We start from the raw sequence: 6,925 nt of genomic DNA on the forward strand, positions 1-6,925 counted from the left end.
AAAGCCACATTTTAAGGATACAAAAGGCATGTGGCTACCATATTTTTTTTTGTTATTCAATATTCAAAAGATGGTAGAGTTTGAGATGTACTAACCTATATTTTGGTTGCACAAAAAGTTGGCAATACACTTAGATGCCCATATATATATATGACAAAGTGAAACCCTTTAAAAAGCATTTACCCACGTTTCCTTTCGTATATTTTTGTTGTGCTGGGTATATACATACATACGCATATACTGTAGGTCAGCGGTCCCCAACCACCGGGCCATGGACTGGTCTGTGACTCGTTTGGTACCGGGCCGCGAGAGTTGAGGCTCTGGTGTGAAATTTACGGTTTTAAGGGTTTTTATCATTAACTCGGTTTCCCTGGGTCTTTTCCCGTGTTGTAGTTGTGTCCCTTATTTTGAAAGAAATATTTACACGTTACCATAGCAACCAGAGAGCATTAAGGGACAGAGAGGAGGATGTTACTCTGAATGCTGTTGGCGCATTTCAGGAGGACGCTGCTAATAAAGTTACACAGTGAATTCACATTCATTATTATATTTTCAAAATACCACTGTTTTTGTCTTGGTCGTATCATTTTATTGTGGTTAATTTATCCGCGACACCTTAAAGGCCGGTTCGTGAAAATATTGTCTGACATTAAACCGGTCTGTGGTTTAATGTCAAAAGGTTGGGGATCTCTGCTCTAGATATTGTACCTAGAGTATGTAGCTCTAGGTACAAGCTGGTGCTTTACATGGTTTTAGTTCTTTGTAGAGAGAAAAGCTCTGATGTTTTGCCTTTAGCCTATATAATAAAAAAAAACACGTCATGTGTTAGGCCAGACCTTCCCAAAGTGTGGGAACCATTGGAGGGGCGGGGCGCGGTATGAAAAGGAAAAAACAAAACAAAAAAAAACAATGCTTTGACACTGCTAGCATAGGCGCCTCCACAAACGCAAATCAGGAGATGAAGCATCGCTGAATATGTTTCCAAACCAACTTCATTCTAAGCCAAAGACTAGAAAATATGGTGAAGCAAATCTTCCCTTTGGCTTCACCTGCACAAGTGCCGAGGTAGGTCTCCCTGCAGAATTGGTTTTCCCTTCATCGGGAGCAGAGCTGGGCTCTTCAAATCATGGACAAACAGCATCCCACATTCTTGATTTTTAGTTCACAAACACTTGTTGTAATGACTAACTACTACTCACATTTTGGAGATGTTAGCTCTTTATACAGTAAAGTTACAGCGGGATACAAATAATATCAGGCTGATCCTGCCACGATTTGTTCCCTCGGTTCAAATCACAGACAAACAGCATCCAACAGCTGTTTGTTTTTAAACCCATTTTGCTCAGAGAGGCATTTTTTGACAAATGTATTGATAGCAATGTTGAATATTATTACACAGGAAAAAAACAACTACACGTAAAATAATCACACCGTGACGCCTCTGCCTTTCTAAATAGAAGAACAGTAACTGCGTGTAAAACCTGCAGATAGTCAGATTAACAGTATTTTGTCTCTATCTGCCATTCTGCAATTCATCTCATGTAAACAATAACGTGGCGCACAGCGTGACGTGGAAAAAGGCACATACCTTTGATGTTGCGTGACGAACCCTGTATTCCTCGTCCACACGTAAACGCAAAAAAGGAGTTTTTAAAAAATCTCCGTTTTCGGTGATTCGAAACGCCGTTTACGTGTGGACGAAACAGCTGCGTGTTCAAAAACACCCGTGTAGGTGCAGACGTAGCGTAAAAGAGTTAGTAGTTTATTTTCTTACTACCTGTAATTTATTGCAGATTACTTGTATTTGCTTAATTGTTTACTAAATGTTTGAGGTGTGAAATAAACCGCAATGGAGCAAAATATGGGCGTGTGTGGTTGGAGGATGTGTTAGTGCGTGCGCTCCCGAGGGGGAGTGCAAACATTTTTCTTGTAAAACAAGGGGGGCCCAGCAAAAAAAGTTTGGGAACCGCTGTGTTAGGCTATTGGGAAAATACAAAAGAAGAAAAATGTGATTTCAGAAAGTAGAGTTTGACCGAAATAAATACATCATCTAATGTAATATTTTTTTTATATACATTTCATAGTAAATTTATATTTTCTGACTCTATACTCACTAATTGTCTTACTGACGTATCCTATGTGATCATGATTCCAGGAATGATTTCCAGGATCTTATTCGCTGATGACTTGGCATGTATCAGTCCAAAGCACTGCATTGAAGTGTGTGACTATATATATATTTAAATTCATTTGGATTTTTTATCCTGAACTAACATGAGTAAATGTGTACAAATAATGACTCAAAGTGCACTGTTGTATAAGTACAAAGTTTATTTTAATGCACCTTGTGTTTTTACAATGACTGTCTGTCAGTGTATGATTTACACAGGTCATTAGTAAACTTGCTTTAGTTGTAAATCAGGTTTTACAAAAAAATATGAAGCTGTCAATGAGCTACTAGCATAATTTTATAAATTCAATTCAATTAACTTTTATTTATATAGCGCCAAATCAACAACAGTCGCCTCAAGGCAGTTAGGTTTTATTGTCCCGTACTCATTTCCATATAGGTACATGAGGTGTTTTTTCCGTAGTGCCACATTTCTAACACTGTACACTTGATGATGTCAGTTGAAAACATAAATTGACTGCCAGATTTGTTTTTGTTGTATGCTACAGATACAATTGCGTAATCTTGAATTAATGCCAATGGGAATGTGTTCATGATATGTGAATGGCTGAAATTTACTGTGACTACATCTTTTCATTTAAATGGAAATGTAGGTAATTCTGTTGTTTTTAGCCTTTTTTACTTCCAAGACATATGATCATGACACCTGGATTAGTACTTGATACATATTTGAATTGGGAAAAGCATTTGGTGTGATGGTCATGTTTTATTTTATCTCTACACATACGCAGAACTCAAAGGGTGCCTTGCACTTACTTTAATCACAAATTAATTAATTAATTGTGAATTAAAAGATGTAAATTGTAAGAAGTTTTGCTGACCCTGATCCTCAATTTAAAGATAGGACATACTTATATTGCAATATTTCCATTATATTATTTAGCACTGAGCACTTAAACAGCAACAGATTAAATCAGACAAAATTAAAACAATTTTTTTTAAAGAAACTGATTGAAAGTTGTACAGATTTAAAGTTTACCACTAGTACGTTCTTTAAAAGCATATTTTACAATAAAAACTTTTTAAAAACGAACTACTAAAAACAAGTTTCTTTTATGTAATTCTGTTATAAATTGATCTTTGCTTAATGTAACTGCCATTTTAAGCACATTGAGGGTTTAAGTCTATTTATGTGTGTACATATCAGGACTATCACATGTTAATGGTGCGTAGTGGTTGGAAACTGGTGAACACTGCAAACTTTACAAGCTTTCTTTGACCTGATTTGCTTTATTGAGAATGAGGGAACATGTGGGTTATATCTGTTTATAACTACAGAACATATTTTTAAGACAGACATCCAGCAGATGGATTACTTTCCAGCAATATTACCACTCACGTTATTCCTGCAACCAGCTCAACCGATACATAAGAACACCCAAGCCGGGCATCTTTCTACCACTTTTGTTGACGCTGCGATACTCCAACAAGTGTTGGCTGCACTTCAATGTATTGAAGGCCTCAATTTTCACATGTATAGTGAAATATTAACAAGATAAACTGGCACTAATATGTTCCTGGGGTGTGGTGAATTTAGGTGTTTTTCCTCAGGTTGCTATTTTAACTATAGCTGTGACAATTTAAACACATACTTGTTTCTTGAGAACAGAGAAATCTTTCTACTTTGCAGGATCACTGAGTAAAAACCTTCATTCTGCTGACTTCTGCATAACTAATGACACCTATGAGCCTCACCTATACTTTACTGTGAATGATGAATGTTAGCATATTGAAATAATATGATGAACTACTAAATAAACCTCTTTACTGTCATAATACACTTCAGGTTTACACTGTAAATGTGCTTATTATCAGCTGTTGTGACGGTTATTGTGATAGTAATTCATTAGAAACATGGACATGAGGTTCTTAAATGTTTGAGCTACTATAAAACCAGCACACATTGAGCTGTCTAAAGAAAACAATGTCAAACGAGGAGCCAGCAGGTCATGGTGCGTGAAGCAAACTGGATACGCTAAAGCCACGACAACAAGCATGCCAACACTCAGTTAAGTAAATTAACCACGGCCTCTACTACAGTGGAAAGTTACAGACTGGAAGTGGAAAGTTACTGGGGGTAGTTGTCACACAAGCCGACGCACATAAGTTTAGGTTATTTTTTCCTCCCTCATTCAGTATCTTCAGCTTTATTACACCTCAGTTGTGGCCACTACGCAATTTAGTGTTTACCGAGATGAGATGAGAGATATGAGATGAGATAGCCTTTATTTGTCAGTTGCAGGTCTTTTGCCCACAACCGAGATGACAGACCTTGCCGACCTTATAATGTCAGTATAAATAGATGACTGATAATCGCACACAAAGGCCTTGCTGTATTTTGAAGTTTCAGAATACTGCTGGAACAGTCTTTGAACGTTTGAAAATTCTTATTACATAATTATTTAATTTAACTACAGATAAGTAAAAGTCTTGAGCCAGACTTCATTTCTTTATATTTTGGTATATTTTGTCATGTTCAGGTTTTTTTCAGAAAGAAGTACAGGGAAAATATCTGTCGTTTTAAAAAGATTTAATTTGCTTCAGCAGTTAAAATTACAAGTTACAGCGCTGGACCGTGATGTGAACACAACAGCCGCCCTCACATCAAGGATGACCAGTTTTTGTACTGCGACAATAAAAAATGATTATTATGTCTGTCTTCTTCCGGAAACCATCCTGATGTCTCCATTCGACCTCCTCTCTGTCCACGTCCGCTCCCCGTCGACCTCCTATCTGCTCTTTTTCCTGGAATCATAAAGACAGGCACAAAAACCACCTTCCAGCCTAGCCTTCATCATTTTAATATTACTGATTCTAATATCTAGTTCAGGACATTTTGTTCAGACTCCCTTTGGCCCAGAAAATATCCTGATAACCATTATCAGTGATGTGTAAGCATGCTGCAAAACCCTCTACGCTACTACGTCAACTCTTCAATATTTCAGCCCAGTCATAGCGCTGGATGAACCTTTTGACCCTAAAAACACGGAACGCCAACTCGATTATGAGGACACTGCATTGTGTATCTAAAAATAATAAAAAGAGCTTATTTAATCATCTTCAACCCTAATAGGATCAAACTTTCTTGGTCTTGAGCAACACTTTTCCATGAAAAGACATGAAAATGCTACGAGTCATGGATTGGCCTCCCCAGAGCCTGGACCTCAACGTTATTAAAGCAGTTTGGGATCATCCTGACAAAGAAGAGAACAAAAGGCAGAAACATTTAAGAAGAGGTTTGAATGTCTTTCAAGAAGCCTGGAGAACTATTCCTGAAGAATACTTAAAGAAAGCTGCCTAAGAGAGTTCAGACTGAGTTAAAGAATAAAGGAGGTCATAACAAATATTGACTTTGAAACTTGTTTGAATGAACAAACTGTGCTTCATGTTTGTTATGTTGTATTTCGGGAATTACAAGAGACTAACCAAATGCATAGCAAATGAGGGCCCATCAATTCAGACATTTCTACCTTCCAGTACAGCATATCAAGAAATAATTGATCGACACAAATCTGCAAGTATTTTATTTTGCAAGTTTGGAGCTTAAAAGTAGACAGCTGTACAACTACAGAACAGAAATACAGCATGATTTACGGAAGCTTTGCTTGACTTGGTTGTAGTCAGACTCGATGTTTCTACAAACACATCTCAATATGTTTGCATAAATAAGGGAAAATGCGAGTGTTGAGGCTACTCTTTAACAGCACCTCATAGTCACTGCATACACATCCTGTGTGCATGTGAGGTGGCCGTAAGTTGGTATCCTAATGGAAACTGTCTGAAAACCACAGAGAAAACAAAATGTGTGTGCACCGTTTTTTTGTGTGTTTTTTTTGTGGTTTAAAACCAACAACTTACTGGGAATCCATGCAGAGTCTTATTTTGGTTAACCACCACCCTGAGACCAAATGTGGTGAGCAGTTAGTTGACACAAAAGACCAGAAAAATCCCATGTTTTTCACAGCTTTTAGCAGAAGTGGGTGAAAGAAAGATTCCCTTTGTGAGTTACGAAAGTGTGTCAGCAAAACCATTGCTCTATATGTGACCCGACTAAGCTCACATGGGGCCTGTACTTTCTACTAAATGCAAGAGCATAACATAGTCACTAGTTTTAATACAGTCTGTTCTTATCTGGCTTTTGCAAGATTCAAGAGCGATTCAAGATCTTCAATATTGAATTTATTCTGTTATATCTTGTTTGTGTTTGCACCACGCTGCTCCATTTTCCTGCAGACTCCTGTAAGTGACACATAGCTGTGACTGTTTATCAGTTATCATAAATTAGATGTAAATGCCAAGTAGTATTAATAAAATGAGAATCTTAAATGTTGGTTCAACAGCTACTTAAAGTTATAGTTTTTGTCAGACCCCCCCCCAGTTGTGTGTGACCCTGTCTTTTCTTACTCAACTTTGTTTTGACGTGTTTTTTTTGTCAGAGTTGACATGAAAGGGTTTCTATTGAATCGCTTAATGTTAAATCAAACCCACATTTTAAGGCTTCGTCATTTCAAGAAAAGCCCACAACTTGATTCTGAGTAATTTTACTTAGACTTTGCCGTCAAGTGTGACAGTGTCGAGTGTTGAGTGTGGGCGTCCTGAATCTTTAAACAAGTTATGCCACAAGTTCTTTAAAGTGATTCCAGAAGTTGCACACTAAATCAGGGATATATACGGGAGGCTTTACACAGATGCTCCTCCAGAATCAGTGCTATTGATCCCGATGGAGTCTATTTA

This window comes from Neolamprologus brichardi, chromosome 23 (assembly GCF_056152115.1).
Source record: "Neolamprologus brichardi isolate AB-2024 chromosome 23, ASM5615211v1, whole genome shotgun sequence".
Taxonomy (NCBI): domain Eukaryota; kingdom Metazoa; phylum Chordata; class Actinopteri; order Cichliformes; family Cichlidae; genus Neolamprologus; species Neolamprologus brichardi.